At 42.5% G+C, this 22,534-nt stretch overlaps 1 protein-coding gene across 1 annotated transcript in view; it reads right to left on the bottom strand.

Moving 5' to 3' along the window:
* Positions 1 to 22,534, bottom strand: part of CSMD3 (CUB and Sushi multiple domains 3) — a 1,325,501-nt gene that overhangs the window by 743,170 nt on the left and 559,797 nt on the right. The gene's annotated exons all lie outside the window — the stretch shown is intronic.

Here is a 22,534-nt window from a genome sequence, read left to right as displayed (position 1 = left end):
AAAACAGAGTGATAAAAAAATGTAATAATACATATTCAACAATAATGATTGCTCTTCTTCGACAACTATAACTCTATCAGGTGTCGTGGTGACAGTGAGCAATATAAATATTGGGCAACAGGAATTCCAAAATGAAATCACTCACTCCTTTGACTGGCAAAGTTTTTAAATATAGTGTAAGAGAAGAAGTGAATACTAAAAAAGCAACCTTGGAAGCATCTGTTCACTGCTATTATTTATAAAGTGAGAATTCTGGTTTCAAAGGGATACTGCCTGTCTGCTTTTCCAGATGGAGGTGGCGTTTAGTGCTTCAGAACTGGCAGAGATGGAAAGAGGAACCAAACAATGGAAAGCCATTGTTTTTAACAAAACATGTTTGTATTTTTCTTTTAAGACTTCCAGTAGAAGCCATAGACCATACACATATATTAATGAGACAATCTCTGTGCTTTTAAAGATAAAGAGCCACTACTATTTCATTTAAAAAAATCCTTGAAACCAGGCAGTACCACAGGTATCTAGAATAAACTAGTATCTAATTCTGAAGAATCACAGGTTTCATTGGGGGGAAAAAATGTCTTCAGCGGTTATAGTTGTGAAGAAAACCAAATTATGATGGAGTATAACCCATGTAGAGATATCCATATAAATATGCAGAGAACCTGGAACAATAGCACAGACATGTTAACTGCCCCATTTATCTCAGTGAGGTGTTAAATTTTTGTCACTGGGCATTTGAGTTAAATGTCAACATCATTTACTATCTATTCCTCATGTAAGAAAGACGAGGGAGAAGGGAAGTCTGCACAATATACTGTGATAACACATTCTGGTATCAAAAAGGTGGCATTTTGGGAAATACCACCACTTATTTTAATCTAACTAAGAAGGAGACAATCCCAAAAAACCTAGTAGAACTGACCCCCCACCTGAAACACACCATCATATTTTGAAAATCTACTATAGAGACATTGTTTTAGGACCTCTCATGGATGGAGCTTTATTCGTTGGTGGTGCATGGAAATCTACCATTGCTTTTTTTCCTCCTACAATGATCCTTGATAAATTCCATGCTCCAAGGTTAATAACCTTGTGATTCATTGTAGGAGACATCACAAGGCATACTCATAGATGTGAGCAGCTCCGCTAAATGCAACTTAATGCCAATCACAAATATAAGAGTCTGATTGGGGTCTAACAGCTCTTATGTGAATATTGCAACAGAGCATAGTATTTTCAAAACTCTGCAAGGGCAGAATCTTGAAAACAGCAGTTCCAGTAACTTATCTTCCTTTTGGTTTTTGGTTTTTAAATTTTTGGTTGAATATGTAGTTTGAGAAATTTAATCCAGCAATTGTATGGTTAACTATGTAGTAATAGAAGTCCCTGGAGCATGCACAGCTAACCGTCTCAGAAGCCTCTAGAAGAAGATGACCTTTTAATGTATTTGAACCACTCAGGAAAGTGAGAGCATGTGCAGTTAAGTTGATGGGAAATCCCCAGGCAAATGCAAGCAGTCACCTTGATTGACAGCGGGATTGTAACTAACTGCTATAAGTGACAAGTGGCAGACATGATTTGGTTGGACAACATTGAATAGGGTGATATGAAGTATGTGGAACTATAAAAGGAGCTGGGGCAAGAGACCTGTGTGAGGGGACTCTGTGTGTGGCAAGGAATTTTATTTGTGCCTTGTGATGCAAGAACAGGCAGGGACATTTGTTATTTTGAGAGAGGAACAACCTCCACGTTTTGGCCTTCTGCTGTCCTCATTCCTGTCCTTGCCCATCCATGGAGATCTGGGGATCTCCGTGTAATGGTAAGGCCTGAGTCTGACTGCCTTGTGAGAGCAGCTGTTGTACTCTTCCAGGACCCAGTGCCTATTTGTGAAGAAGCCTTATTTTGTGCTCCTCTCTGTGAAGTAAGGAGAGAGAAGAGCAGAGCTTCAGCCTGTTGGTTAGTGTGCAGCTCTGGAAACCCAGCTGATGAGTGGCTTTTAGAGTTGTTGAACCCATAGGGGGCTCCACAATACTAATCAATCATACAAATTATGTATTCCTTGTGTGTGTATATCTATTCATCAGGACAAGTGGTGTCATCATTTCCACCAGGGCATTAAAGTCTATGACAGAAATTGGCTCCAACAGCTGAGGAGAAAAGAGGTCATAGGAAGCAAGCAGCTCCCGAACCACCCAACCATGACACGTACATTTGCAAACATTGCCACAGATCATGGAAATCTCAGCCTGGACTATCCAGTCACATGAGATACCGCAAAGCATCTACGTCATAGGCTGCAATATCCACCGTCTCTCACAGATGAAAGGATGCCAATGTGTATAAATGTTAGCAGCTTTATATTATTATGATTGGTGTTGCTCTTATTTTTTTTTTTCATTTGATTTCATTGGCTAACACACCAATATCGTGCAGAACCAAGCTGGGCCCTGAGCCAGTGGTGCCATTTGGCACTACTGATCAGCTTGGGCTAACTTCTAACCCTAACCACCTCCCTTTTCAAGCCCAATAAGGGTGGGGTATAGGTCCCTACAAAATCCTGCATGCAACAAATATAAATGCTTTTTTTGTTTATATTAAATCCCAGAAAACATAGAACATAGAATATACCATTCTTCTGGAATTCTCCATTCTAAGCACCCGTGATTCTCCAAGTATTATTACTATTACTTTTTGCAGAAAGGTCTAGAGTGCCAGTCATGGACCAAGACTGCACCATTCTAAGTGCTGTACAAACACGGATTGAAGATATGCTTTCTTCCCCCAAGAGTTTGCACTATCTTGATTTAAATATAAACAGAACAATTAAGTCAACCTCTATTTCTAAGCAAAAACTAGTATTTTCTTGTCACTTTCCCTTAATACTACATACAGTGCTTTTTAAAAATAATTAGTGGTCTGTCACAGTTTAAAGCTTGCATAATTTTGTATTGTTCAGCATCAGAACTTTCATATTTATTTTGTCTCCCTTGAGTACCAGAACACATGCAAGTAAACCTACTGACTTGAAAGAAACTAATTGTCCTTTTAATGTTACATACACATTTAAATGTGTCGTTTAATCTGGGCCCCCCAAAAATTTTGCTCACTGTCTAACTCTGCACTAAATAAATTATGTCTTCTATTTTACAAAGCATCTATTCCACCTGAAGACATTTTTTCTTACTAAGCCAGCAAATTCCGTACCGCCTCCCATTAATTTCCATAGCAGCAAGGTGGAAGAATGTTACAGTTGGTGTTTATAGGAGCAACAACCTCTTTATAATACTTCCCTTGGGACTATTTTCTATACCATGGGTGCAGAAGAAACTCCCAAGAACAGCAGTATACATTGAGGAGCAACATAGCACTAGGACAACCAGTCCATTTGGTGGTGGTGGTGTTTCAACAAAATGTTGGTCAGCATTGTAACAAATAAAACATACTCTCTCATTGTTTAGTTACTCATGAGAATTATCACATCCTTGTCATGTCAGTATTTGACATCTTCTAAAATACATAATGCAACATATAGGATCCCTTACCATTTTCTATTTTCTTTAAAGTCCCATCTATATTTTCTACCTTGAAAGGTCAGCCATCTTTTAATTCTTCAACCTGCCATGTTTCTGTGCTCTTCCTCTCAGCATCTAATTTGAGAGACTCCCAGTATAAGTTAGATTATCATAGATGTAGCTGAGTCTAAGATATGAGACACTGCAAAATATCTACGTCATAGGCTGCAATATCCACCATCCATCACAGATTAAAGGATGCCAACGTGTATATATGTTAGCAGCGGTATATGTATGTACATGCATGTGTATATATGTTAGCACCTGTACTGCTCCATGAGCAGCAACCCCACCAGGAATCTCCAGAGCTATGTTTTATCACACTGCAGCCTGGCAGGGCCTTTGAGAAGCAGCTGTATGATTGTTTCCACTTTTCTGCATAGGCAGATTTCTCTTTTGGCCAGGTACAGGGATTTTTAAGGTCTTAATGTGGAACAGGTGGAGTAGGATGATCCACTCATTTAACTTATAAATCTAATTTTGATCCTAAAGAAAGCTGAGCGTTCTTAACCTCCATTAACAGCAATAGCAAATCACAGAAAGATAGAGCTGACAGGAACCTCAACAGGTCATCTAGTCCAAACATCTGCTCAAGCAAGATTATCTCTATCTAAACCTTTCAAGACACGTGTTTTATCAACCCTGCTCTTCAAAGCTTCCAGCAGTGGAGACTCCACAATATGTACTCATTAGGGAGACAAGGTTATTTGGGTAAATGTGATGTCTTTTATTAGACTAACGAAATGGTTGGAAAAAATGTTTTTTACAAGCTTGCAGGCACAAACACCCTTCTTCAGGCATAGGGAGAGTCTGCTGGTGTTTGCGTGCTCTCCTGGGTGGAACAGAAGCTTAAGCCAATATGCAACATGCAGGTCTGTGAAAACACAAATGTGCGGCAGGGAAGATCAGAGGGGATTGGAATAAATAGGTGAGAGACAGGTAGGCCGGAGGGAAATGTTTAGTAAATCTACCCCCTCTCCTCCTCCCCACAACACATTGGGGATAGAATTACAAACCATTTCATACAATGATTGGGGCTGCATTTGAAGCAGCACCATACAGGTCCAGCCCCATATCTCTGGTTAAGCACATTGGTAGAATTTCTCATCATGAAAAGGTACTGCAGTGTATCTGTTCCATATCCAGAATCACTAGTGGTTGCCTGGTCAAATGAGAATGCTCAACTGCTTGATTTATTACTATAATCTGAGGTGGTTATGGTGTGTTATGCATGTTTTCACGAGTTCCTTTTACTGATATGGCATTTGTAATCACAAAGGACTGGGGTGTTAAGCTTCATCCTTGGGTTTATATGCTTTGTGGTATTTCTTATATGGTATAATGGTGCTAGGATTGTACAAGATAATTACTTTCAAGTGTCACTGCCTAAACAAGAGTTCTGTTTGCACCTGGGTGAAGCTCAAAGCCTAAATGGCTGAAGAAAAGTAATCACTGGGTGCGTCTACATGTGTCCCTATGGCACCTTTGTTACTGAGCTGTCATTTAGTATTTCCTTTTAAGCACCACTCACAGTTGTTTTCAGCCACTACATCACTGTGGCAATGAACTACGAAGGAGCACGTTGCTTTGGCAACACAGCTGCAGCATCACAGTTTGATACCACCGTTGCTACGTTTTTGTAGCACATTGTTACGGCAAAGTAGTGTCATGTGTAGATGCATGCACTGAGAATTAGCGCCTGACATAAGCTTGTTTAATCACCAAATAGGGCCTTCCAGGCCATGACAAATGTACATTTCAAAGGAAGCACTTGAAGTGAGTGCCGCACTTCAAGAGGGATGTGGCTAGCATTGAGAGGGTCCAGAGGAGGGCCACTCGCATGGTCAAAAGCAGTGGGTCAGGCCCTACAAAGAGAAGCTGAAGGGCCTGAATCTATTCAGCCTCCACAAGAGAAGGCAGAGAGAGGATCTGGTAGCCTTTACAAACTCTCCAGGCGAGGCCAGCGGGAACTGAATGAAGCTCTGTTCCCCCAGGCACCAACAGGAGTTACTAGGAATAATGGCCACAAATTGTTAGAGAGAAGGTTCAGGCTGGACATCAGGAGACATTACTTTACAGTTAGGGCTGCCAGGCTCTGGAATGGACTCCCAAGGGAGGTGGTGCTCTCCCCTACCTTGGGGGTCTTCAAAAGGAGGCTGGACAGATATTTGGATAAGGTGTTATGACTCTGCACTCATTCCTGCCTAGGGCAGGTGGTCAGACCTGATGATCTGTTTAGGTCTCTTCTAACCCTAAGCACTATGAAACTAGGAAGAGTCCAATAAGAATAGCACCTAGGGAACATTTGTCAGAGTGGAAAAATTACGTGAGACACATTTTCTTTAGGGCTTTGGATTTGTAATCGTGTCTGAAAAGATGCAAATATTTGCAGGGTCTTAATTAGATCAAGCAAGTTTGCTAGCCTGGTAAATATGCACTTTACAGGGGTTGGGAAGTTACGTGCACAGTATAGAGTCCCCAAGAATTCAATGGATGATGTATGTAAATGTTCAGATAAGATACCATATTTAAGCCTCACCCTGAGGGCAAGTGTTTGTCTAACGTTTCCTGGACTTAAGGTGTTTTGGTCCCTCAGCTAGCAGGCTGACATGAGAGTTTGTAGGAAACCCTGACTGCAAGGACAGAGGCAGTAGCTGCTTTCTAACCTGTTGAGCTAAGAAGTGGAAGCTGAATTCTTAGAGCTCAGGGCTAAGATGCAGGGATAAGTAACATTATAGTTCTGATATTTTCTTTTGTTTGTTTATACCTATATCTGTCTGCATCACACCATATGCTTACTGATTTCTTATGTTTGCTCTTATTTTTTATCTTATTTAATCTTTTTGTTAGCTTTCACAACTTCTCCTCAGGGTAAGTATGATATCAGAGTATTTGCCTGCAGAGACAGGCCTCTTACAAAGAAGGTAGGATTTATCTTTTCTGAGAACATGACTGGATAAGAGGGTGATTCCTCCATCTGGCTAAATACCCTCTGATGATTTCTGGTCAGACCTGGAGGAAACAGCTAAGGCTGAGATGCCACAGGCCAGGGAACAGGTTCCTGGGACATCTCAGCTGGTTCTCAGTGGTGAAGCAGTAAATGGCAGAGAGGGGTTTGGGGCTTAGAAACACATGTGAAGGTGTCATAGCAGTCCAGGAGTATATGTCACAGCACCCCCTGGCTGTATCTGGGGGCCAAGGTGTGTCACAATTACTATGTTTCATCAAATATAAGACAACCCTGACTATAAGATGACTCCCCAGTAGTTAGATACTATATAAGAAAAATTGATGAATTTGTTATGATTTTCCAGGTACCGAATCCAAATAGTTGAGGGTTGTCTTGAATCCTGCTCCCACAGCTAGAGCAGGGAAAGCAGTGGCAGGGGAAGGGAAGAGAAGAAAACCATATAATAGCATTATGGACTATTTTAGGAAGTGTCTTCCATATATAAGAGACAGCATGGCAGAAAAAGTGAAGATGCCTGTGACAAAAGAGGATATTAAATATACAGGAAGAGTACACATAAAGGTAAAGACAAGAAACTTGAATCTAAGACAATGGATAAGAAGCCACTAGTATGGCTCAAAGAAGAGGGAACAGATTTGCAAAGAAGATCTTAGCAGCAATCTTTAAAAGGAACAAGAACGGGTAAAGCACATAGTATGGTAACGTGTCAATTTATAAAACTTGAAATTTATAAATAGTGCAAAAGGTGAGATAAAAATAGGTTTCAGCTAACCAGACAGTAAGAACATTTTGTTCATATTAAACAAAGACAAAAAGAGTTATTGACCACATTGTCTATTGCCAATGACAGTGTCCCAATTCCCTGTCTGTTGAGAGTAAAATATAGTAGAGTGTCTGAGCAAGTCGTCTGGAGACAGTCGTGTTTAGACTAATGTATTTCCAACAGCTCTTTAGCATTAGATTCCCAAGTTCCTCAACTGAACTACAAAAAGGACAGAATAAAATTAGATAGAACCCAGGGGCATTTTACACTGAAACTACAGAATGAAGAAAAGGTTAGGGCTATTCCTATGAGGCTTTTTCATTTCAGAAATAATCAGAAGATTTTCAAATCTGTAGCACACACAAATCAACTTAGGAAGCTAGGTCTTTTCTTTTCTCACTACCCCTCTCACTGAGTCATTTCTAGAAAGATGGCCATTTGGGCAGGTCAAAAATAAATTCCTCAAAAAAGGTTTAAAGTCTGACATAATATATCCTTCTTCTCTAGAAGTGCTCAGAGATATTTTATAAAGAAGTGAATTATGATCAAATTGAACAAGTCATGTGTCCTGTGTTCAGTCTGCAAGCAAAATGATTCTTAAGAGTTTATTTCTGCTTCTGGGCTGCCTTTTTTCCCTGCAATCATTTGTTCCTGTCTCCCATGATCCTTCATATCATCCCCCTTCTCTGGGTTTGGTGAGGATTTTGCAAAAGGATGTTTTAACTCTTTCACATACTCAAACCTTAGTTTAAGTCATGACAGACCAAATTCTTAGCAGCTGGGGGCCACACACCTGGCAGGGTGGACCAGTGAGAGGCCACATACTGCAGGACCTGCGGTAGTATGGGTCCCCCGGGCACTCCCACTCTGCATTGAGCATGTGGTTCCTTCCCAGCTTTTGCTGCACTGAGCACATCGGTGCTTCCTCCCACCCTGCTGCACCTGGCATGTGGGCCCATCCCTCCACAGCTGCAATGGGCACAGGTGTCCCAACCCCGCTTTCAGCTACCTTCAGTAATCAGAGAGATGGGAGTGGCGGCTGGCTGGGAGCCCAGAGGTGTCAAACCAATCCTTCATGGACTGCATGTGCCTGCAAGCCATCAATTGGACAGCCCTGATTTAAATAAAAGAGCATGTTCCAAAGAACTGAGACTAAGGACAAGAGACCTGAAATTGGAAAATTAAAACTTTCACTTATGATGTGTATCATATTTCAGAATAGATAGCTTTTTGAACACTGATAGTCTGATTTTTGGTCATTTGAGATTATAGAATTAAAGTTCCCATTCTTTCAAAATCAGGATCATATCCAATCTCCCTCACATACTTATATGAGGCTGGGCCTTAAATAATCCTCTATTAAAATACATTATTCTTGTAAGTATAGAGAAAGGGAAAAGCACAAAAACAGTATTTTACTATGCCATATGCAGTGTGAAATATAATGGAGGCAGCTAATAATGGGTGGATGATGAAATACCAGGCTGAAAAAGGAAATGAATAAGCTAGAAAATAGTATGCATGGATGATCAACTTTAAAAGACTTGATACACAAAGATTATATCTAAGATCAAATAAATAATCACCCACTACACAATGTCCAGTAAAGGGGAACACTATGAAATCTTGTTAGAACATTGATCAGAAATGGTCTTTTCACACAGAATCAAAGACTTAGTATTACAAAGCAAAGATACAGATACTACTAGGCAAATAAAAAACCATAGATACATTTATTGTTTTGGAGTTATCTGGTGACCTTCCTTATTTTCAGGGGGTTCAAAGACTGATGAATTAGTCTACAAGTGAGATTTTAAGCATTCTCCTATGAGTGAATGAGCCTGCCCAGTGATAGAGGTACTCTTTTATCCAAAAGTTCAGCAGTTACAGATTGTATTCAGAATGGGAAGATTTGCATTCAAATTCCCACTGTACCTGTATGGATATGAACCAGATGTCACACATCCTTGCTAAATGCTCTAATCGTTGACACTATGAAATAAAGGTCTTTGGTATGACAAAAAAATTGCACCCAACTGGGGCTTGGGGTCAATGGTGGGATTGCTCATGGCAGAGCAGCCCCTCTAAAGTGTCACCAGGGCCAAACCACAAGACTCCAGACCCCAATGCTTTGTGGGTTACCCCTTGGTGGGGAAAGGCTAGGGAAGCTGATGCTGAAATAAAAGTAAGGACAGGGCTAGACTGTTGACCAGAGTGGACAGTTACACCTGGCTCCCTCTGGAAAGTCCTGTCTGGTAGATCAGGCTGCCAAGCAGATATGCTCACTTCCTGGCTGGAAGGCAGATGGCAAAAGCTGTGTGGACAGTGTAGAGTGTCAATTCAGGTGCTGCAGGATCTGATGGCCATCCACTGCATCCATACATGTCTCCAGGCATCATGACTCTGTTGTGGCACTGGATTCAGAGAGGCCTGGATGAGAGAGTGAGGGAGACTCTGCACAACTTTCCTGACTTAAATCTAACTCACATGCAAGCCATGGCATTGTGATATTCCCTCACAGACATACTCAAGTCTTATGGCGATGGGTGAGCAGCAATGCAACAGGTGTGGATACACTGGGAGCTGTAGCTGCAGACCTGCACATGGGCAGCTCGGGGCATAGGGATGCTTTTCACCAAACCAAAGCAACAATGGAATTCAGCAGCCCCCTGAGTGACTGAGCAGCCCTATTTAGGATCACACTGCTCATCTCCCTATTATAAGGAAGGGACTAGAAAAGGCACCCTAAATATTGTCTGCTTCACCTTAACCCTGGTCAACATACTAAGGCTGATGGGGATCCAACTATAGTGGTCAAGAATCACACAAAAATACAAAAAAGACAAAGGTGACCCCACTCACCATCGGTGCTTGGAATGTGCGCATGCTAACGGACTGTACAACAGCAGACAAACCAGAGAGAACAGCCGTAGTTGGAGATAACTGGCCAGATTTAACATTCAGATAACAGCCCCAAGTGAAGCTTGTCTAGCTGAAGCAGGACAACTCACTGAAAAAGGAGCCAGCTACACCTTCTTTTGGAGTGGTCGTAGTAAAGAAAAGCAACATGAAGCTGGTGTTGGGTTTGCCATCAAAACACAGCTAGTCAGAAAATGTATAAATTTCCCAAATGAAGTGAATGACAGATTCATGTTAATGACACTCCCACTGTCTGGGCAATTTGTGCAACTATCATCAGTGTCTATGCATCCACTATAACGAACCCAGATGTGATAAAGTTCAAATTACATGGAGATCTGGAGTCTCTTATTGCAGAAGTGCCAAAGCAGAAAAGATGATCATCCTTGCTGACTTCAGTGCTAGAATTGGCACAGATTACCAGGCATGGCCAGGCGTCATTGGGAAAAATGGCCTTGGGAAATGCAACAGCAGCAGAAAATGCTGAGGAAATGTGCTACGTCCTCTTCACCAACAGTCTTCCATCTGCCAAATCACAACAAGATGTTTGGATGCAACCATGATCCAAGCACTTGCATGTCATGGACTTCATCATCACCAGGAGAAGAGACAGACAGGATGTTAGAGTGACAAAGTCCAAGAGAAATGCAGAATGCTGGAATGACCACAAACTTATAGTCTCCAAGCTGAATATCTGGATACATCCTAGTAAATGACTCCAAGGCAAAAAAGCACCCAAAAAGCTCACTGTCTCCAAATTAAAACAGGAGAATCTGAAACAGGCATTTGTTGAAGAACTTTGGAGACAACTAGTAACTATTAATGTAAACTCCAATAACATCAAGAAAAACTGGACATCCTTTAGGGATGCTGTTTACTCAGCTACATCCAATACCCTCGGTCCCATCATTTGTAAACATCACGACTGCTGTGATGAAAACAATATTGACATAAGGAGACTACTGAATGAGAAACATTGGCTCCATAAGGCCTGCTTAGAAGACAGTACTTCAGCCTCTAAGAAGGCAACCTTCAATAACATCAAAACAATTGTCCAATGAAAACTAAGAGACATGCAAAACTCATGGCTAAGTAATAAGGCAGATGAGATTCAATCCTATGTAGACAGTAAAAATATGAAGAACTTCTATGATGCTCTGAAGACAATCTATGAGCCACAGTCATCAGGAACATCTCCAATACTTGATGCTGATGGAACCACAAAGTTTCATAGTTTCATAGTAGCTAGGGTCAGGAGGGACCTGAACAGATCATCTAGCCTGACCCCCTGCCACAGGCAGGAATGAATGCTGGGTTCCCAAGACCCCAGACAGGTGATTGTCCAACCTCCTCTTGAATTTTCCCAAGGTAGGGGCAAGGACCACTTCCCTGGGAAGTTGGTTCCAGATTTTGGCCACCCTAACTGTAAAATATTGCCTTCTGATCTCCAACCTAAACCTATTCTCCATCAGCTTATGACCATTGTTCCTTGTTACCCCAGGTGGTGCTGGGGAGAAAAGGGCTCTTCCTATTTGCTGTTGATCTCCCCTGATGAGCTTGTAGGCAGCCACCAGGTCCCCCCTCAGCCTCCTCTTGCTGAGGCTGAACAGGTTCAGGTCCCTCAGTCTCTCCTCGTAGGGCCTGTCCTGCTGCCCTCTCACTAAGCGGGTGGCCCTCCTCTGAACCCTCTCCAGGCTGGCCACATCCCTCTTGAAGTGCGGCGCCCAGAACTGGACGCAGTACTCCAACTGCGGCCTGACCAAAGTCGCATAGAGGGGGAGTATCACCTCTCTGGACCAGCCTGAGATGCACCTTTGGATGCATGACAAGGTATGGCTGGCTTTGCTGGCTGCGGTCTGGCATTGGCGGCTCATGTTCATCTTGGAGTCAATAATGACTCCGAGATCCCTTTCCAGTTCTGTGCTTTCAAGAAGGGAACTCCCCAGCCTGTATGTGTGCTGTGGATTCCTTCTTCCAAGGTGCAGCACCCTGCATTTGTCTACGTTGAACCCCATCCTATTCTCGTCTGCCTACTTTTGTAGTCTGTCTAAATCTAGTTGCAGCCTCTCTCTCCCTTCAAGTGTGTCCACCTCGCCCCACATCTTAGTGTCATCAGGAAACTTGGACAGCGTGCTTTCCACCCCCTCGTCCAAGTCACTGATGAAGATGTTAAACAGTGCAGGCCCGAGGACTGAGCCCTGGGGTACCCCACTGCCTACATCTCGCCAGGTTGAGTACAACCCATCCCCCACTACTCTCTGCGTGTGCCCCATCAGCCATTTTTTTTTACCTATCCAACTGTGTGGGTATCAATGCCACAGTCACTTAATTTATTGATGAGGATGGGGTGAGAGACAACGTCAAAGGCCTTCGTAAAGTCTAGAAAGACTACGTCCACAGCAACATCATCATGCAAAGATTTAGTTGCTTGGTCATAAAAGGCAATCAGGTTAGTCAGGCAGGACCTGCCTTTGATGAACCCATGCTGATTGCCCCTGAGCATGATCTCCCCTGCTGGCCCCCCACAGATGTGCTCCTTGATGATTCTCTCCAAGATCTTCCCAAGCACCGAGGTGAGGCTCACAGGCCTATAGTTACTTGGGTCCTCCTTCCTCCCTTTCTTGAAAATTGGGACCACAATAGCCAGTTTTCAATCCCCCAGCACCTGGCCATATGACCACGAATGCTCATACAGCCGGGCCAAGGGCTCCGCAATGACCCCTGTCAGCTCCCTCAACACACTTGATAAATATGGCAGAGATTGATAAATATGGCAGGGATGGACAGAACACTTCAACAACATCCTCAATCAAAAATCATCTTTTCATGAGGAGGCAACTGATCGATTGCCCCAGGTAGACATTAACATATCTCTTGCTGATCCTCCAACACTGACTGAGACAGTGAAAGTAATTAACCTGTTGTCAAATGGTAAAGTACCTGGAGCAGATGCTACACTAGCAGAGGTCTACAAGGCTGGAGGTTCACACATGACTCTGAAACGTGCAAAGACAATAGACAATCCTGCAACAATAATCAGGGCATCTCTTTGCTGTCAATAGGTGGTAAAATCCTCACCAGAATTCTGTTGAATCACCTAGTACAACACATTAAACAAGGACTCTACTCTGAAAGTCAGTGTAATTTCAGGAAAGGACACGGGGCCAAAGACATGATGGGCACCTACACACATGCAACAAGGCTACTCCAACACACTGTAATTACAGTGCATCAGAGCATTCCTGAATAATCAAGTCTTCTGGAGTGTGGTAATTACCGCTGTTCAGCAGACTCCAGTGTAATGTGCATCAGTGTCCTCATGCTGAAAAATGTTGCTGAGGTCACTTTAAGTAAAGCTCATTCAATGAGCCATGTTTCAGCATGGAGATGCTGATGGATGTGACACTCCAGACACTTTAGTAAGAGCTCAAGAGCCTCTATAATTAAAGAGTCCTTCCCCCACCACTGTCTGCTGTTGGCAGCTCATCCACTTCAGAAGAAATGCCAGGAAGAGAACTCCAACCTCTGTATGACTTTCGCTGACCCGACAGTCAGTAAGGAGGGTCCTTGGAAGATCATGGCAAAATTTGGTTGCCCAGAGAAATTCATTGCAATGGCTTGGCAATTCCATGGTGACATTTCTGCTCCCATTGTGGATGACAGTGAGTCATCTGAACCATTCCTAGTCACCAATGGAGTCAAGCAGGGCAGTGTGTTGGCCCCAACCTTCTTCAGTATGATGTTCTTTGCTATGTTCACAGAAGCCTTTTGTGACTGTGACACTGGGATAGACATCAGATACCAGACTGATGGCAAGCTCTTCAATTTGAGGATACTACAGGTGAAAAAAAGTTACAGGAAGTGACTGTTCATGATCTTCTGTTTGCTGATGACTGTTCCCTGTATGTCAAATCTAAGTCTGACATGCGCCAGAGTATGGATTATTTCTCTTCAGCTTGTGACAACTTTGGTCTTACAATCAACACTAAGATGACAGAAGCAATGCACCAGCCTGTACCAGGAAAGCCTGACATAGAGCCTACCATCACAGTATCACAGCGAATGGCCAAACCCTCCAGGTAGTGGACAAGTCACCTATCTCAGCAGAACTCTTAATTTACTCTTAGTTTTCATTCTGTTGCTCCCAGATATAACGCATGTCCCATCTCACACACTCTCTCATGCACAGACCTGTTCTTGTATCTTCAGATAGTGAAATACTTCTGAAGTAACCTTCATATTACTAGATTCACAAACTTCAATACTAAAGGGTAGCAGATATAGAAGCATAAATGTAAATAACCTAGGTGTTTTAAGAAGCACTCTGCAACTACAGTAAAGTGACACCTGACAAATCAGCATAAATGCTGAGCCCCATATACTGCTGGCTGTCAAAAAACTCATCTGATTACATAAATAAATTCCAGCTGTTGATTCTGCAACTAAATTCTGTGCATTTTGCATAATGAGCATGTGTAAACACAGTATCTCCAGACAGCATTTGCATATATGCTTCAGGCTACAACATTAAAAGAAAAACAAACTAAGCACACGAGATGTATTATCAGCAAAGAAAATTCAAATAGTTTCTAGCAATTAATACAGATAACTTTAGCACTTACACAGGCAGTAAGTTTCTAATTTTAGAAGATTACGTTTTCTCATGAGGCACACATTTTCTTTTTTCCTTGGTTTTGTTTTGTAAACCTGAGAAAGATCCTAACAGAAAAGCCTGGAAAATATGTAAAATTATATATTCTCCTTGAATCTGTTTTGAAACCGGCATGCTATTTTCTCAATATTTTTCAACAATATGTACTTATTATAGATTACTTCTGTTTTTGGATGCCATACTGGACTTTATATAATTAAATTAGCTCTTCTGGAGCTCTTCTAGTTTTGTAAGATATAAGAAACATATAACGGGACATAACATACATTTCCTTTTTTAATTTACTTTTAATGCCTGTGTGAAATAAAAAACAGACACACATATATACCTATGTAAGTGCTGCTCACTGTGCCCTTTCAGCTGGCAGGCCCATCAGCTGACCCAGGGTCTCAGCAGCAGAGGTGAACCTTATGCCCCTGCTGTCTGGATCATCAGCTGATTGGGACTCCCAGTCACGAGAGCTTGCTACTTGGCAGTGCAGGGAAAGCCCAGCATCAAGAACCGACTCCCCCTGCACTGGCAGTGTGTCACGATGGGACCTGATGCTTCATCACATAATCATGCCTCCTGCCATGCATGTGTGGCGTTACAAGAAACCAACTGTGGTGAATGCACACCAGATCTCATCACTCCTTTAATTGCAAATCTGTCAAGGTCCTGACCGACTCTGATGTATTCTGGAGAAAGCAATTAGGAGTCCCACTTTATTAGAAAAGGCTTATGCCATACTGTTCTCTCTTTTTGCTTGAACTGTATTTTATATTAATCCTTTAACATCAAATAAAGGAGAGAGGCAGATTTAATTCTGTTTTTACTTATTCACAGGCCAGGAAACTTTGATCCAAAACTGAAGCTTGCAAAACGTCAAGGAAGCTCAGATTAGAGGGTGTTGTTTTCTGTCGATTAGTAAAAAGAGGGATATACAATAATCATGATTCTCCATTCCCTTGCCCATTGTGCAGACATCTACACCAATGCTAAATGAATGGGCAAACAGATTGATATGTAAAATAACAGCTGCCTGAAATTATGGTTTTTAACTTCCCCAGTACAAGGAAAGTGTGGCAGTGAGGCTTTTCAGTTAATGTGCTATTAATAGCTAGCTATAAATCAATAATATTCAAGCCACAAATTATTTTATAAGGTTCAGGTACAGCCAATGGTAGGACATGGACCTCTAATGTCTCCCAACTAAAAATGTTTGGACTATTTGAGCTAATGACAGCAATGAATATGGGAGACCCAGATTCAAGTTCTTGCTTTGATTCAAGTAAAGTTTTTCATCCTCTAAACATTCTGAAACAGATCAAGTACAAATAATGTAGTTCTTTGACATCCAAAGCCACTGCTCTAGCTATCCTACCCCCTCCTAGATCAGTAATATCAGATTTCTACTGAAAATAGGAATAAATTTGCACCCTTCATTTTTTGCAAGAATATTAGTATAAAAACAAATTTCAAAATATCAAATTTGATACAAAACGGAACTGTCACCCTCAATGCTACCGCTATTCTCAAACCACATTAAAAGTCCAAGACTGAGGGAGTGGTAAACTCATGCTCACTTTCTCTAAAGAGGACTCAGGAAACCACAGGAAAAAATTTGTGAAGAAACTTGGTGCAAGGGTACAAGAACTGCATTAACCTATACCCAAACTGTCACTGATCTGTGCTGATATCAGGCATAATAATAAACAGGGATCTGGGTTTTCTGTTTCCCATAGAAAAATGAAAAAAAAAACCCACCATGGCTTTTCTCTTGTAGTCAATAAAAATGTGGATTTTTCATTTTAACAGAGAAACATATGGATTTTGCTCTTTTGCAAAGAGCTCTCTGCAGGCTGGCTCTTTGCAAGGGACTGGGAGGGTGGCCAGGCAGGGGGTACCATGTGCATGTACATGTTCATGGCTGCCAGGAAGCCTGGAGAGCAGCTCCTGCAGGTAAGTCTGGTAGGGGGGGATTGAGGTCCCCATAGGGAAGGAGGAAGTTGGGCAGGGCAGGGCTGGGACTGCTTCCCAGCTGGGCGGTGTGTGAGGCTTAGAGCCCAGGGTTGCAATGCACGACCACAGAGCCCTGGCAGGAAGTGGGATGGGGCCACGGGCAGCTTCAGGGAGCCAGAGGGGTTGGGTCTGGCTCCCTGCCACTGAGTGCACTCCCAAGGGTGCAGGGGGGTACGTGCCCCCCCAGATCTGTGCATGGGGTGGGGATGGGTGTGGGCTGCCCACTGTGGGCTTGAGATCCCTGCCTTGCTGCCCTCCCTGCCCAGCAGGTGGGACCCAGCACAGCAGGGCAAAGTGGGGCCAGGTGGAGAAACTTGTTGCCACTGCTGCAAGCCCCATCCTGCCCTGGCAATATGCCCCCTGCCCACCTAGCAGCAGCAGGTGTGGTGGCATGGGGTTGTGCCCCTCACTGCTGTGAGGCACACAGGGGGTGTGTTGCCAGGGTTGTGCAAGGCTCACATCAGTAGGAATGAGCTTCCATGCCCAGTCCCACTGCCCTGCCATGCCAGGTCCCACCTGCTGGGCTGCAAAGGCCCTGGGAGAAGGCTGTGGGCTCAGGGAGCCTGAGCCCACAGTAGGCAGGTCACATCCATCCCTGCCCCCACCCTGAACACAGATCTGGGGGGCACAGGTCCCCCTGACCCCTCAGGAGTGTGTGCAGCAGTAGGGAGCTGCTCCCCCCCCCCAAGTGCACAGCAGCCAGTGCTCACACACCCACCCACCCATGGGCTCCACTCCAGCTGTGCCACCCATGGGGAGGGGGGAACCTACTCCCTGCTTGAGGCAGAGTGACCTCCTGCAAGTGGCAGCCGGGGCTCGGTGTTGCTGCAGGGGTCCCTGACCCCATAGCTCTGGCAGGTGGGGGCCCCCTCTGCCAGAGCTGGGCGGGGGGTGGTATGGGGCTGTGGGTGGGATTGTGAGGGACACCAGCAGGGCTGGGGGACTGTGGGTGGGGAGTGAAGGACACGGGCAAGGCCAGGGGGCTATGGCTCAGGAGTGAGGGGCCTGGACCTGCATCCTGATGAGCTAAGGGAGTGGGGAGAGCTCTGATTTTCCATAATAAGAAACCCAAAACCAAATACCAAAATTGATAGGTACTTAGAATTTATTTTACTATAATGATTGAGGCATTGATAGGCTTCCAAATTGCTTTAAAATTGTAAATAGTTCACTAAAACATTGTGTTTAATTGATATATATTTTAATTTCCTTTTTTTCATAAAAAGCATATGCCTGTGTGAAATAAAAAACTACACACACACATATAGTGGTGTTTCATTTTCATCACAAATTTTGGGGGTTTTATCAGAGAATTTGCAGCTTTTTATCATGGAAGACCAGGATCCCTGGGAATAAAATCAGAATGATTATCTCACAATCCGGATATAGTATACCAGCCATCTTGCTTTACATTTCAAATATTTGTTGTTCAAATACCAAGCAAAATAGGAGAAACTCCAAATATGAGAAAAACATGTGAATAGCATTTAAGAATGGTACTTTAAAGAGCCACCACGGAAGATTATGGCTAATCTTGGTACAAGTCTGAAGTAAATATGGAGGTATACTTCTGAATCTCAAGTGATTAAAAATATGGAACCTCACCAATCTAAAAAAATTATAATTCATTTGCATGTTTTGTTCACAAACAGTGCAATATCACGTAAAGAGAATGTAATCCACTAAAGGGCATTTTTACTCTCTATATAAATACTATTATGCATCTGTTACTGAGAGAAACATTTACATTGTTGAATTATTTAAAAAATCCTTTGGAAATAACTTGTTCTGTTTTATAAGCTTTGTATTTCCTGTATTTTAGATACTTTTACCACTGAGAGTCCAATTTTCAGAGGTATTTACTAACTATTTGTACTTCATTGCCTGGGAATTAATTAGAGGAGCCTCATGTGTTTGTTTTTCAGAGTTACTGAAAAACTAAACACTGGTTTCAGGGAGAACTTCTGGTCCTTGGCACTTCTGAAATTTAGGGCCAAGGGAGAATAATCTGGGATCAGCACAGGAGAGATAAGGAGCAGCAAAGTTGGTTCTAGATTATCATTACATTTCACAAATCCCTAGGCCAAATGTAGGATCCTCAATATTATTTTCTAGCTAGCTACCTGTATTCCTTTATTTTCCCAAGCAGCTTAAAATTAGGAGCTGATATGAGCTGTATACATTATGATAGCCATAGTTTAGACTTGCTTAGTTAATGGTACTAACTAAACAAAAATACAGTACAATGCATTGAACAGGAAATGCCTCAATATTTTTTCCACAAACATATGTTTATTACCCTTGTAAGGCTCCTGGGTCAGCTGTGTAAGCCTAAGGTTTCTGCCCTGTAGCCCTTGATAAGTGCACTGACCCAGTTACTAATCAAGCTCAGCTGACCTCCCACTTCTTCCCTCTGATTGATTCTTGAGCTGCGTTTAAGGAAATCCTCCAGCACCTGGGCCTTGCTAGACAACACAGTAGTTTCCAGTCTCTGAGCAGCTCCTGTCCCAACAACATCTCTTACCCTGCCTTTAGTTTGCTCCTGGATTCAAGCCTTTCAGTTCTTCCTGCAGACCTATATCCTGACTCTGTCTTGGCTAACTCATGGACTTTTCCCTGTGGATTATCCTTTGGCTTTGGGAACTAGCTTTATGATCCAGTTCTTGGCCCTGGCTTGGCATTTCTGGTGGCTTCTGACCCTTACCCTTGCAACCCCAAACTCCATGACTAGCTCTACCTGGTAGACCGTGACAACCTTATTCTGCCCTAAAATTATCTATCTATATTCTGCTAAACGTGGATCACTCCTGCCTAAACATTGGTTTAAAGCCAACCAATGGTGTTTGGACAGAAAAGTGTGTTACTGAGATTTGTCTGGCACGCCTGCAGTCACCAATGTCGTATTTTATATCAATAGGTGGTTATGAAAATGTCCTGATCTTAGCCTGTATCTTGTCTTAGAAAGAGGTACAGAGTCGTGATCCAGAAATAGCTGGAGCCATTGATATTCTTACAATGATAAGAAACATTTATTTAAGGAAAGTTGGAATAGGATGTTACTGAAGAATTTTGTGAGCATTATAATAAAAGATAGGTGCAACAAAGTAATTAACACTTGTGAAGTATTATTATTACCAGGGATCCAGGTTTTCCATTTCCCATGGAAAACACGGATTTTCTTCTTCAAAGGAGAAAAAACACAGTTTTTCCCCTTTAAAGGAAAAAAACCTGGGAAACTGGAGGTGTCCTCTTGCAGGCTGGCAGAGTTCCCGCCTGCAGGGGGCTGCTTGGGGCAGGTGGAGAATGGGAAGAAGGCAATACACTAGTATTTAGTACCATGAGCAATAGTTCACCCAGTACCCAATCCTATGGCTGACAATTGGTCTAGATTTCTTCCAGGCCTGAGGACTTTTTTTTACCATGGTCTACAAAGATATCCTGGAAATCTTTAGAGGAGGAGGTTATGAAATAAAAAAGGTGGGAAAATTCTTTGTGAAATGTGCACAACTAGAACATTGGGATAGAAAATGAAGTGATACTTCAAAAGACTAGTTTAGCCTTTCCAAAATGGAAAGTTTAAATTTGGTGTGCTGAATTCCCACAGGACCTTAGGTAAAACTTCAGAAAGGAAGGAGGACACTGCAGTTCCACCCCCATATCTAAGTGCTTAAAGATTCATTTGGGATATGGGAAACTTTCCTCCCAAATAAGTATTGTGATCACTGAACTCTAGTGTAGAATGGAGGACCATTTGGGGTGGGGAGAGAGGGACGATCATTAAACCAAAAATGTGTGTGGTTTTTTTTAAATTTCCACTCACAAACAACTGGGAGGATTACCTATTTATTTTCTCCTCCCTGCAGCTCTAATTCTAACTACCCGATCTTATTCTACAACAGTTTTCACCTAAATTTAATTCCTGAATTTGAAATGTGATGCATGCAAGGAGGCCCTATGCATGTTTCATTACAGGATGGAGAACTTAAGCACTAAACAGGTGCCAATACCAGAGGGAAATTAAACTAGCAGACTAAAAAGTAAGATTCCAGAGGACTTCCCTTGGAAAAAAACAAAAGACTTTATTCCTGATGTAGAATGTCTGTTTCGGTATGGGAAATGCTGGCAGCGATCAGTGAGTCTCCTTGGCTTCATTTCAACCTTTAAAAGCCTGTTATGCTCAAATAGGCATTTAGAATTAGAAACAAAGCTTTTAAAGCTTCAAAACACAGCCATGGGGATTCTCACATCAAAGAAAGGTATCCAAAATAGTGAGCACATTGTGTCAAGTCCCCCAGGATGCTGTAAAATGCTGTGGTTTGTTTCAGAGCTTGTCTTACAACTTTTCTGAGGATATGTGAGAATACGTGTTTCTTGGGAAAGCAGCCAGAGCCATGGTTCTTATTACAGGAAAAGGAAAATATGGAAAAAATGTTCCTTTTGGTCCCAATAAACACCTACAAGAACATCTGAAGAGAGCTGGACAGAAGTGGCAAGATAATGGTCAGATGTGAAGATCCACATTTTTTAACAAAATCATGTTGCTTTAAACTTGTATTGACATGAGATTCTGAGGAGTCATGCACCAACCATGACTCCCTGCTTAAATGCCACATTTTTAAAGGCTGAGACCTTTAAAAAATATGGGAAAGCTCACAATCAACATTTCAAAAACCTCTAACAAAGTTTAACATGTGAAGCTCAGATTATATACTCTGAATATTTCTAAACAAGCTAGAGAATACCACTTCTCCAGGCTTCCATACATATTATACAGTGACTAAACAAAAAACTGTATTGTGGTTTTGTTCTGTTTTTATTTTATTTTTGTGCCTGGTCTTTCTAGGTTTGCCTCCCTCTGCTATAACTAATTAAGAAAAGTTTCACCATGTTAGATTGGGAATCTGATGTATTCTAAGAAAAGCTGTTATAGTTGAAGATGGTCCACTTGGCGATTTTTCTAAGAATAGCAGCATAATAAAGGCTAATAAAGGAATGCTACACTACACAGGTAAGAGAGAAACTGCTGGACCGGATTGTAACTATTTCTTAAGAAAGGAGGCCACAGTAGCTTGACTTCCTAGATAAAGTAATTCTGTCCTAGGGCAATTTGTCTGAATATCCCTGAGGTGAAAAATAAGGCAGTCAGAGTCCTGTACTTTTGCTGGGGATCATGATATCAACTAGAACAGGGCTTTAAACTATTATTTCTGGGGGACAAGAATATACAAATTGAAACATGTCCAGGGACCAACATACAATTAAGCCCTGTAGACAGGGACACTGAGAGAGAGACTTTTGTGGGAGCTGAGGGAATACTTCTCCATCAGCAGGACAGGAAGACAAGGGCCTCAGTAGGAGGACTCAAGTACCTATATACTAACGCTAGGAGCATGGGGAACAAGCAGGGGGAGCTAGCCCTCCTACTCTCTAGGGCCCATTATAATCTACTAGGGATTACAGAGACCTGGTGGGACTCCTGACATGACTGGAGTTTAGCTGTAGAGGGCTACACCTTGCATAGAAGGGACTGGGTGGGGAAGAAAGGTGGAGGCATTGCTCTCTATGTGAAAGAGCGGTGCACCTCCTTGGAGGCCAACACTGGCTCCAAAATGGACAGCTTAAAGCCCTCTGGGTCA

The sequence above is a fragment of the Alligator mississippiensis genome, chromosome 3 (assembly GCF_030867095.1).
Source record: "Alligator mississippiensis isolate rAllMis1 chromosome 3, rAllMis1, whole genome shotgun sequence".
NCBI lineage: Eukaryota > Metazoa > Chordata > Crocodylia > Alligatoridae > Alligator > Alligator mississippiensis.
The sequence above is the reverse complement of the archived record's forward strand: the minus strand, read 5'-3'. Positions and strand labels throughout refer to the sequence as shown.